This window comes from Varroa jacobsoni, unplaced genomic scaffold (assembly GCF_002532875.2).
Source record: "Varroa jacobsoni isolate VJ856 unplaced genomic scaffold, vjacob_1.0 scaffold_1348, whole genome shotgun sequence".
NCBI lineage: Eukaryota > Metazoa > Arthropoda > Arachnida > Mesostigmata > Varroidae > Varroa > Varroa jacobsoni.
The window spans coordinates 54,692-67,592 of NW_019214250.1; the positions used below are offsets into that span (position 1 = coordinate 54,692).

Genomic DNA, 12,901 nt, shown 5'->3' on the forward strand with positions numbered 1-12,901 from the left:
ATTCGAAATTAGGCGTAGACAGACGATTCTTTTTGTGTTGGAACGGCTCAGATGCCCGACGCAATGCTGTATAGTAATAACAATAGAACTCAGTTTAAAGTTCGGAACATTAATTTCTCTATATACCGACACATTTTAGTATAGGGATGAGTTTCAGTGCCGAGATGGGGAGAACTTGAAAGGTTCAGTTGCGTGACTTGCGCGAACAGGCGCGCAAAAATGGCTCCCCAATGAAGCCGAACTATGACAGAGTGAGCTCATAGTTGTCGCGTCATTGAACACTGCACCACGCAGGACCTTAGCTACTCCTGCCGACAGAAAGGAAACACCGTCGGTAACTAATTATACTGAACTTGTTTATTACATTCAATTACGTCACATGTTCACGTCAGTTTACCTATCATACGGAGAGAAACTGGCATATTATACACTAAAACGGTCAAGCAATGTGTTCCTCGGATGAATCTAAATTGCATACGCTTATGTTACCGAGGAGTCTCCCTACGAACTTGTTGAACAGCAACAATTCCCCCAATCCATGTTACGTTTGCGACATTTTATCCTCGATAAGCATTTCCACAATAGCGCGCCGCATCATCGGATGAGCTCTGGTGACAACTAAACACTAGCAAAATTTCATATATCGCCATTGTCCGATCAATATCTTCTCGCGCAATGCGCGCCGAAGCTGATTTTTTCCTGTTGACACTTCTGTTACGAGAAGACGTGAACTTTTCATAATTCAGGTTGTGCTAACATGTTTGCCTATCAGACTTTAGGCAACTTAGTGTTGACGAGGTGGAGGGAGACCGAACGTAAACAGGCAGACGATTTTTCATATGCAGACAGCAAAAGGGCTGTCGAGTACCTACGCTTAACTATGATGGTAACAAACAGAGGGGTTAATTTACTTAAATAGCTGCGCTTTTCTTATCCGTCTGTCCTGTTGGGTTTGTCTTTGACTTAACCGCACATATATGGTAATGAGACAAGTGGGTTCAGTAATGAAGAGCAAAGTGATCGTTGATAATTAGTGAATAAGTCATACAGGATAATTATGAAAACGAAGATAGGCACCTATACGAGATGCTTGGATAGGTATCGCAGTTAAGCGAAGGCTGGCTGTTGAGACACGTAAACCGGAATTTAAGAAATATATTAAGTTTGTATATTCACAGCAAGGGTTGCAGTAGAATGTTTCTATTCTAGAGCCATGATCACGTTTGCTGTGATTACGTGGGTGTCCTTTAAGGCTAACGGTATTTGGAGCTGCTTCGATAGGAACCCCACCGCCACAAACTCCAGAAATAATCCGTATTCAGTGTCTAATTTTATGTTGTTCAGCATGATAAGAAGGCATGATTTGAGATATCGAGTACGGACAATACCGCGCTGGGGTCCTTCATGTTTACAAAGTTCTATAAACATACAACGGATAGACGATTTCAAGTAACTGAATAGCTTAGTAAATTATGTTAATCTTAACAGCCATAGCTACGGACGTTCATATAAGAATTAGCAGTTACTGCGTTAAACGTCAGCTATGGGTCTCCGTGATACGAAGCCCGACATACGAATGCTTCAGTTCACGCTGGCAGGGCCGTCAGAAAGAGCGTGTAACTACAGCAATACCAGACGAAAAAGCTTGGGAACATTTGTTGATTGACGTCCACATCTGTAATTTATGGACAACAGCCTATGTTATATTACAGACGGAACCAATATTTTTGTGTATTTCTATAGCCGTTTACGTGTGTACATTGTACAAGCATGCATCACACAGACGCAATGTCTTCAGACAACAAAATTCCCCGTGATCGCATGGTGGGTGACGTATTAATATTAGAGAGACGTGGTCGAGGTTTGAAGCCGTGCATAGAGAGACTTAGTTTTATGCTGGGACGCAGCCGTCTGATCGAATAGCTGACGACAATATCGGACGTAAAACTCGACACCGAGGGACTACAGAAATCAGTTCCAGACAAGGGATATGGAGTCTAGGATTTAATGGTAAAACTCCCGTGGTACCAGGTAAATATGTTAGTACAGTCTGGTCGGCATATGATCAACCTTTGACCTTTTTGAAAAAAGGCTACAGGAAAGACATAATTCCACCTACAAGCTTCGGTTTAGAATGATATCTAAATCAATTCTGAACCAGGCCTGCACTGAATGAATCTTCCCTTACCAGATATATGCCCTATTCGCAATGATGTCTGGTCTGCATTATTATTAATTACTCGTTAACCTCCTTGAAACAAAGTCGAAAAATATATGGGGCGCTATTTAGTAGGATGCAGAAGGCTGAACAGTACACAAACGCCTGCATTCAGTTTGTAGTTCAATAAAATCTAGCAAGGACTTTTGGGCAGGTCTAATGACCTAACATGGGCGCACTATAATACAAAATATTTTTGGCGAATTTTTAACCACAAACGACCGTAGACAAGAAGTTTATTATTTTTTTGAATATTTCGACTCATAACGCAAAATCAATCATTGGCAATATTGCGGTCTTGCTTTATATCAGCTGCACTGGCTTTAGATTGATGTTCAAACATTTTCAGTACGGCGATACGAATGCAAACGATTCTTGCACAAGGCTTTTGTGAAGTTCTCGAACTCCTCAAATTTTCATTCTGGGATTTTAAATAGGGATGAATGGAACTTCGAGACCCCTTGAAAATATAAAATCCTTGTAATAAAAGTGGAATACGGGCTCACTTTGTGGAGTCCACCTAATGTGTCCCCTCGATGATTCCTACAGGTGTATATCGTCTAATAGCTTGTTTTGTTTTCCCACTATGGGGAGGTCTCGTATTTGAGGCCCTATAGTAAAATTGCCCACTGTAATAACGAAACGATGTAAAAACAGCGTATCAAATACCTATATCAGTTGTCAAATACCTACCTATACCCATCAGAGTATCAAATACCTATACTCAATCAGATATGTCAAATACCTACCTATACCCATCAGAGTATCAAATACCTATACTCAATCAGATATCGGCGCCCTAGGACTACGGATAACATTCCGAGTGACGCCATGATTTCTCCAAATACCACGATAACTACGGAAGTGCCGACTATCGGAAGCATGATTGTGTGAACGTAGTCACACTTGATGGTCAAGGGTCGGCTATCAGCATTTATATAGCGGGAGTAGAACACGAAAGATGTTTGTTCGGAATGAACTGAGGAGGATAGCAGAGAGCTGGACAGTTTTTTTTTTCATTATAAATAACGAATACAACCTTTAAACATCCGTATTTGTTTTTTCTTATTTTTATAATTCGCTTATCAAGAAGCTCAGTGTTTAATAACTTGAATGTTAAATTTTCTTATGCGTTGCCTACGGCGTTCATCCTTATGTAGTTGTTTGTGTGTAGACAAATTATTTGACCATTCTAATAAGTTGTAATATAGCGTGAGCATTTTCCAGTTGTAACTTGCATTTACGTAACTAAACATGGCTAAGAAATATTCTCTCTAAACACCACTGTGGAAGTATTACTCTTGACAGTTGGTAAAGCATACTGAACTGTTGAAATGTTAATTAACTCTTTGCAAAAGCTACATGGCAAACTCGAATGTAATTTTTCTGCTTTAACAAATCAACCTTAAATTACTGCAGCAGATTAGTTTTCTTTGGCGACGAATCCGCACGAGGGAAAAATCTTGCATTTCCACCATACCATCACTTCCACCAGAGGAATTCACCTGCGTCAGCTACAAGAGACAGCACACAAACAATTATAAACATTGAATTTTAAATCGCCCTTGTATTTGAGCAACAGTTTCTCCTTAAGAGCCGCTCGCGAAAAGACCTTGGTCTTCATCAAAAAAAACTACAGCTTACGTAGTCAACAATCGAACCTCTGACTCGGGACGAAAACGTGCCCAACAATCGAATAATGGTCATCACCTATACTACCTAGCACATTTTGCCAGTGATTCTAATACAAGATGTGAGCAAATGGTTTTCGAAGTACAGAAGCGTTCCCATCAGTTTTTCCATTCACTTGCTTTTTTCGTCTTGTCACTGCTTAGACCAGTCACGTACTTCGTCGTTAAACTATTTATTAATAGCATTCCGGAGCCCATGAATACACGTCGTGACCGTCTCGCTGTCCAAGGTCGTGCATAACAAGCAGTTTGGGTATTTGGCAAAACAGCCTTCACGTCACTTTGAAGTCCACGAATACCGTCTCAGAGACGCTGCTTTAAAAATTGGTACCTTGCACCTAATTTCCAGAAAAGTGGGCTGAAGGTCCATAATAATCATAATAAAGTTGGTCAGTTAATTATGTGCGCATTCGGTCAAATAACGCGATTTAATGTAATACGCATAAGAGAATGGAAGTTACTGTCCGAAGGTAAATCTAGCTAGAATCATTTCTTTCATTTTAAACTATCCACCATCCTGCGAGTCGAAAAGGACCAGTGGGTTCATATCGATTGGGTGGGACCAGTTCCCGGATCCGAGGCATATATAAATGTGGGGGCTTACTTTATAGATCGTGCTATATATATATATATGGACAGTTATTGGCCTTTAAGGTTAATTAGTTGGGCAGACTTGCTAGCAACGCTGCTAAAAGGCAGCCGGGTGCCTAGTACCTACCGAGATCCACATGCTCAGAAAGAGCACTCTTTTATGCATTCGTATGTAAATTATAGCGAAAGCGGTGACTTGTAAAATGCATGACAATTTACAATCCGGCTCTTTTCCAGTTAGATGTTGAAATGTATTTCTCCGGCCCTTTAATGTTGACTATGCGAACGCTCTAAAGCACGTAAAAATTCAATGGCAAAACGTTAGAAAATACATACACTGTACCGTCGTTGATATACGCACTTGTTAAGGCCGAGGGTTAAATTTACGTTTTGATTTTTACTATGACCTCGGTACAATATAGGGACGTAGAAAAATTAGAGTAAAAATCACCCAATTTTCTTGGTACAGAAAAGTACCGAGTGAAGCTTGGCGGTCGGCACCTAGTGAAAATGTTCACGAATTAGTATATATACGTGTGAATAACGCCGCTAAAAAACAGGAGTGTCGCTAATGGACGTTGTGAATACGTAAGCATTGTACCTGCAAATAGCCTTTGAAGAATTCAGCCTGCACTCCCTTAAACCTAACAGACCGTATTTTCTTATATGCGACCTAGACACTATGAAAGTAATGATACTTTGAAACTTCAGACGGGACCAAACATCGGCTTACTAAGGAGAAGTAACATTCCGAGGAATGATATTTGCTCATGGAATAAGTCAAATATAGCAGCGCCAAAACGGGAACTCCGGACACACAGGGATAAAGTGGTCACTGTTTGCGCCGACTATACAAATCCTTTGACCGACTAAACTTCACGTCTGAATTAAATACGAGCTGAGCGATGGCAAGAACGGCTTCTGTTGGCCATTTCTATGTTTCAATAGCATCATCTTTTACAATAGAATCTCAGATTCAGATCGATGCACATCTAAGCATTTACCAGTATCCACGTGAGTGGCGAACGTCTGTCGCGTACAAATTTTTTATACAATCGGAAATGTGTTTAGTCTGCATTGACGAACTTCGTCTGGACTTCAATAGATTTTTCTACGATACCGACATCATAAAAACTAAGCTATACATATAAATCAAGCAAAATGTTTACACATATCAGCGAGTTTCGATTAAAAGCCTAAGGCAGTCCTTCAGCAGTTTTGGTACTTTGCTCGATGAAAATCTTGATAATGAAATTCTGTCTTAGAAAATTAATTTAGGCTTAGAAACATCAAGAGAAACGGCTTTTCTCTGGTTATTCGGGCTAACCGAGAGTGCGCTGGCTCTGGCAATGTAGGTGAAAATAGGACAAAAGCCATTGGCCTGTGGTACTAAATACATTATCGTACCTTCCGCGTAGCTTCTATGGCAACCAGAATTGCATTAAACATGAAAGCAAAGAAAAAAAAAATAGCAATCAATGATCCTATGAACCTTGTCGTCGAATGGCGTAATTACGTCTTGTTTGTCTGCAAACGTGGGCGTCACCTACTTTGCTATGGCTTACGTATTCTGTACCTAATGCTATATAATATATGCATATGCATCCACGTATGTGCATGTGCTTGTACCGACACACCTGTTGGGCATACGAACTCGGTAGCATCTGCTTGATCATCGTTTGTTAACCAGTGCCTCCGTTCATTTCTATAGACGCAACAATTAATGTACGCATATACACCGAAAACATAAAGCAAATATTTCGTATCATCCAGATGACCAATGGACGTGCATATGTCAGCCCATGTAAGTCTACGCTAAGGGAAGTAGACAACCAAAAAGCTTTTCAACCTACCCTAACACCAACTGATTGATTACCATAATTCATTATATACAAGATACTGTCTACGATTCGTTAGGCACCTATGATCCCCATCGTTGTATAGCCCCCCATTCGTTCGCTGTGGTGACGGTCGTGGGAAGAAATTAAAAAGCTATTTCTGGGGCGACAGAGGCCGACGGCATCCGCGGATATCGTTCCGAGCGACGAACGTCTCTTGACGCTGCCCACGGTAGCGCGAGATGTGGTGCGATCTAAGATACACGTGCAGTTTATTGTTGTCGCTGTCCCAGTTTTCTCAGTGATACGTTTGTTTTTCAAAGGCGATCCTCATTTGCGAGTCCGGCCCAAATCAACGGAAAGGACCGTAAACGATTTAGCAACTCAAGACACTGCACGGGCTAAGAGAACAATATAAACGACTTTATAATATAATCCCCATTGGAAGGGAAACATATCATGAGCACTGCAGCGTGAATACGATGTCGGGTCATTGGCGTAAACGAAATATTATCCTGTAGAAAGGTTCTTCAGAGGTAGATTTATATGCATATAGAATTGTTACATGATCGGATTTTGGGAATTATTCTTCGGAGTCTGAGAGCATGATTCATTGTGAGATGCACCTAACTCTTCCCTAAGAGCGAACACTCTTAAAATATGAATATATATTTTCCTTCTTTCTGTAGAAACTTATATTATCGAGTTAGGCAGATCTCGTAATTTTACCTAAATTTTGACTATATTTCTAAACATTCTAAACGTTTCTTGTTGAATGCAGAGTTTTTTGTCATTTTCCTTAGACAGTGTATTTTAGCTGTAACCCACGAACCAGGACACATGAATCTGTTTGCATTATCAAATGAATATCTAAACTATTGCAGTCATGCACTTGTTTCAGGCTTTCGCTCCGCCGGCTGCATTGCCCCTATCCTACAACTATCGTAGACTTTCCTGATTTTCCTTGGTTCCAATTTAGCCCATTTACCGAGAGTCGAGGGAACGATATGCGAGTGAACGGTCTTAGATATTAGCCGCAAAAAAAGGAAATTTTATTAACGAATTACGGAGCCCAGTGGCACGTTTTCCGTCGGCATCCGTGTTCTTTGCTTGCGGGAATTCCAACCAGGCTTTCATTAGCTGACCTTAGTGCCTCATTTTTACACATTTAATCGAGTATGGGACACTCTGTCGCTGTTGTTAAACCGTAAAGAACTATGCGGTTGGGCGCAAACGGGCCATAGATTAACTCTACTGGGTTTTATATCTTCTACCTATTTCTGGGTCGTCAGCATTTCGTATATTAGAATACGCAGCCATAGGTAATCTATGAAAAGCCCATTGAAAAAAGGAAAATCGATGTTTTTATATAAAGAATAAAAGCTGGCGCTAGGTCGTTTTTGAAGGGAAAATATGCGTAGAATTAAAGTGCGTTGTTTTTTGCACTGAAATACAAGTAGACCATTCTTTTAGAGCCTATCATAAGCCGATACTCGAGATGTGTTTTTAAAAAAAATCATTTTTCTCGAAGAGCATAAGGTTTTAATAAGTAATAATCGCTAAATAAAATCTTTGCCTATGAGTGCACCTCGTATAACAGTACCAAAAAACGTAGTTTTTAAAAAAATCAGCATAGTGTCTAAAATATATCCTGGGCTTCACGATATAATTTGACGCCATAGAACCAGGATTTCCCATGTCACTTCTGGCTTTTTGTTTACCTATAAAAGCTAAACCAAACCTTTCGGGTTTTACACCTGGCACCGGCCTTTAGGCATTCAATCAGACGGCTAACCTTCACTGCAAGGCGAAGTGCGTCTGCGCCCGGATTCGAACCGGACCACTACGTGCCATTAAGATTAGCAGTTAAATACATGGGCTTACCTAGGAAGGCTGCTGGCACCAAACTGGTATTTATAAAAAGTTAGAAAAGCACTTCCTGGTGAGCCGCATTTGTAAATGCAGCTGGGAAGCTACTTTAGGTTTCTTCGTTTTAACGATAAGAATCACCGTAAAGTACACCCATAGCACGTTCTCATACCAAGCAGTGTCTACTCGAACAACTGCATAAATCCCATGACAGACCTGAGGTCTAGTTCGACCAGTTCTAGGCACATGTTCTAGCATGATAATGCTCCAATATTAGGATGATCCATAAATATTTAGAGAAGTATTTCTTACCAGACAATGACATTCTCTATCAATCTAACACGGAAGTAAACACGGCTTTGTGAATCTGTAATCCTGCAGGAGTTATGTATTCTCGTTCAAAGACGAAATGCATGCATAAACTAAATTTGAGCAGAGCGAAATTTAGAGAGAGTCTCTGTCCTTTTTGTATATATCAATGGTTAAAAGGTCAACTCATCATTGTTTTCGGGTAGATTCGGAAGAGAAATAGCAGAAAATATACCAAATATTCGTAAAGGGGTTTCCTAAGCAGATTTGTCAAGGATAGTGAAATTGCGGAGGCAAAAATCATAGGCCACATGAAATACTTCAAAGTTCACGTTAATATTTAACCATGGAAAACCTTACGTGAAGCAAAAAGTATAGCAGACGCTCATTCTGGTACACAAGTTTAACTCTAAATCATGAACTTGTAGAAAGAGCATGAATAAGATGACGATTGTCGATACAGCGGACAATACAAGATTATTAGGATCGGTGTTGGTATAATATGGTGCCCTGGAAAAGACGTGTCCCTAAAAGGTTAGAGAATAAACCCTCTAATCAATTTGCATAAAGTCTTCGACGAAGTGTCATCGTTCTACCGAGAACCATCTACTGAATGATGCATTGTTATTAAGCTTGCAAGCTTACGCGAACGCCCATTTTTATGATACACCGGCCACAACAAAGCCTTTGCTATACGTTTAGCACAAATGTCTTCCACGATTTCCCGTAAAGCGTAATTGTCAATGTCATTTCCACTATTATATGCACGGCCATTCGTCAACTACAAAATCTAAACAGTTTCTCGTTTACTATCTCGTTTACTATATATATATATGCAAAATTTCTGTTTCTTACCATATCAGTATATCTCACTGGATTTTCAATTCGACAACTATCAATTATACTTTTATGGGTTATCACTTGACCTTATAATAGGCTTCTCTAGAAAAAAAATATATTCAAAAGGCAATAAATAAGCAAACAGTATCACATGTCCTTTTTGTCCAGACTCGATAACAAATAGACAGAAGGTGACTCCATAACCTGACTGTTTACACCAACGTAGGCTGATATGTATGGAAAGGAAGTCGCTGGTTTTAGATAAATATACTTGGAAACTCGCAGAGCATATAGATGCGTGGGTCCTTTCGATTTATTTTTATTGGGATCTTATATTTATGACTGCGATTTACAATGCATGTGGAGCTAATAACTTATTGACAGCAACGACACAAACATCTACGAAAGCTGTCAGCTTAAATTTCGTGTTCACGCCAATTGTGTAACCAGTACACAAATTTACTACTGATCCTAAACTTTAGGAAGCTATAGCCTATTTAGCTGGCAGTTGTTGGCCTGTTGTTTATGATCTAGAGGACAAATTGAAACTTTGATTCTGTAACTATTGGTTACAGTCTGACTTGGATACAACTCTTCATGTATCGTTTTACATCCAAATTGACTGACTACGAACATGTATTTCCTCCGACGTACACAACAAATCCTGGCACTAGATAACTGTTCTACATTAGCAAATGTGAGCAATAGCATCTCCATAATAGTCCGGTGGTAACGTGTTCGCCCCTAAAACTTGAGGACTCATGAGGGTGCCTAGATTTCAAAGCAAGCCGACATACACGGTTAGTTTCAAGCTAAAAGTTTCATGCGCCCGTCTGAAGCAATGTTTAATAGCGGCAGCAGCGCCAAACATACAAGTTAAAATATCTACTTTTAGAGGCAAGACTTTAGCAGACGATCGTCGCAAGAAACTATGGACCTTCATGCACTGTTGTACATCACATGAAAAAAATGATAACTATTTAGAAAAGATGCAGCTAAATGTACCGTCGCTGTAGGTCATTGAAACACAATACAATGACTACACTGTAGGATTGTTTTAATTGTTTAAGCAGTAAATAGCAAAAACTGGCTATGTACGGGTTCATGTTCATATCAAAATATATTACATTGGCCAAAGGGTGCTTACCGAGGCCACTCTTCAAACGTAACCTCAGTTGCTGTTCCACTGAAAAAAGAACGTAGCCGAACGGCCTGAGTGGTCTTTCGCGCTCGTAAACGTATCGATGCTGTACTAAAGCATTGCTACATGCACCTAACTGCTTTCAGGATGATACAAAGGTTTTGCCTAATCTTGAATTTAGGCCACCACGTGCCCAACGTTTTTGTAAATAAAGACGTTACCGCTACACCATCATAAGATTCTCTACCTGTTTTACGAATAATTGTCGTGTACATATTTTCCAATATGGATTTATGCGCATGGATACCTTGTCGTCAACCATAAATAGGATTACCATCAAATTTACTTAATTATTGTTTTGTAAAATATGAGTGTGTCAAGTCGAAGTCTTTGCTCAACTCGGCGCTTGTTTTAGAGATCTTCGACCTACCCCTAAGGACTTTAGGAGATTTAGTCCTCTTGGTTAGAAGATCTCGCAAAGTTTATCTTCCTCGTTTGTAAGTTTGCAATCGTAATGTTAGTAAGTAGTTTGTAATAGCAATGACACAACATTTAGTTTCAAGCCGTTATGCAGGCTTCAATTATAAAAAAAAAAAAAAAAAAAAAGAGAGAGAGAAAAAAAACTGTCTATTCGAATGTTACCTAGGTGCTCACACTTTACAAGCGTAGGTTATTTCAGAACGGTAGATTTCGAGTAACTCTATTTCCTTATAGCTAATTAATTCACCGTTTAAAACCGAAATAAGTCGTCTGTTCGAACGAACGTTCCTTATCGTCGCGCTCGTCGTCTTTCTCTAACAAGGGCAAAGTCGACCATGAGCACTTCCTATGCCCGCCCACGTATGTACAAACAAACTACGATGGCGCTTTACGTGCTTGGCCAAAAAAACGGTACCAGCATCGTGAACATCATACTACCATAATGCATATACCATTTTTCCTGTGATCGAACGTCTTGACAGCATTAAACGGGAAGAAAATCCCAGGAAGTGCGGGATTCTGTTGGGCTCGGGAGTCCAGCCATAAGAGACGCACAACTGTTTTTACGTGAGTGTGTTGAACATTTCTTACTATGATCATACGAAACGTGAGATTGTTTATTCAACAAAAAATAATCGGCACTGACTCGTAAATAAAATATAGTTTGCCTGTTTTGGGCTATGGCCGACTTAAAAAAACGTTGACAAGATCCAATGTCTAATTTTAAGAAGTTCAATTTCACTTACCATTGTAAAGTGGACGGACTACAAAAACACTTCGCACAATATATAACATCTGTTTTGTACTCGAATTTGTCCTACCGAAAACGGCAGCGTGTGTTACGTTAACTATTTAACACGAATATGACACAGTGCTGAAGTGCCCGGTGAAGATACAGAGAGTAAAGTAACTAATAACAATGATACAGAGCTTTACAACATCTTCGTATGGTCATAAGACAGCTGGGGTATCTATGACAAAACAACATCGACGACTCCCAAATGCCCTTTTTAATCAAAATCTTTCCATCGGTTTCGGAATATATTTTCTTGAGAATCCTTGGAAGAGATTAGATCCTTCGAGACTCTCGACAAACAAAGGCCGCCTCACAATATCGCAGCCACCTTTCTAGTGAAATTAAATGCCGCTCTCTGATCTCATACAATTATATTCAATCTTTTCTCAAACTGGAATTTTAAGCGGGAGGATTAACAGTAGCTACAAAATCCTTGACGGTGCGCTAGAAGTTACAATGGGCAACACCTTCTAGTTTCTCGCCAACCCTGCACATTATTTATACTAACATATTACCTAGCTAGATCAGCACAAATTCTAAGAAGTATTAAACTGTAAGAAATTCGCAAAGAATCATTGTGATGTGGGTTTTTTTTTGGCGTAAATCAACTATTGATTTTACCTTGGATCAACGGAAGTGTTCAATCTAGCCTACTCCTGGTCTACGCTTGAGGATAGGTAAACTTCTAAATAGGAAAAAAATTACTTTTCACTCGGATCAAACACTGTTTCAATTGTGCGCCTACATTTTTGCTAACTATAAACCTATTTTTTTTCTAAGTATGGACTCACAGTTAGGAATAACGTCAATTTCTTTTTGCTCCCATGCACTGCTACCTTCTTCGTAGGCTCTTCTTACGAATATGTTGACGCTGGATAAATAGCCCTCTGTCGATGTGGCGAAAAAGAAACAGCAAGCTGAAATATAAGCTAAAATTGTAAATGCTTTCAAAGTAGTTACTTTTATTCAGGTATAATCTTGCATAGCAACAAACTTTTACCACGAAATAAAAATACTACACCATTTTGTTAAGCTGTTCAGTATGAAGCACGAACGAATGAGTACACGAACGTGCTGTCTTTCGCCAGCTACTTCGAAAGATATCGTTTTAAAGGTAGAACGCACGCC

At 39.7% G+C, this 12,901-nt stretch overlaps 1 protein-coding gene and 1 long non-coding RNA gene across 2 annotated transcripts in view; one reads left to right on the plus strand and one right to left on the minus strand.

Annotated features, from left to right (window-relative positions):
* Positions 1 to 12,901, plus strand: part of LOC111269056 (uncharacterized) — a 77,244-nt gene that overhangs the window by 39,358 nt on the left and 24,985 nt on the right. The window lies entirely within an intron of this gene.
* LOC147752291 (uncharacterized) lies at positions 3,527 to 12,876 on the minus strand. The gene is made up of 2 exons (XR_015314447.1): positions 12,565 to 12,876; positions 3,527 to 3,732 (listed from the first exon to the last, which is right to left on the minus strand). It is a non-coding gene; the product is annotated as an uncharacterized LOC147752291 (long non-coding RNA).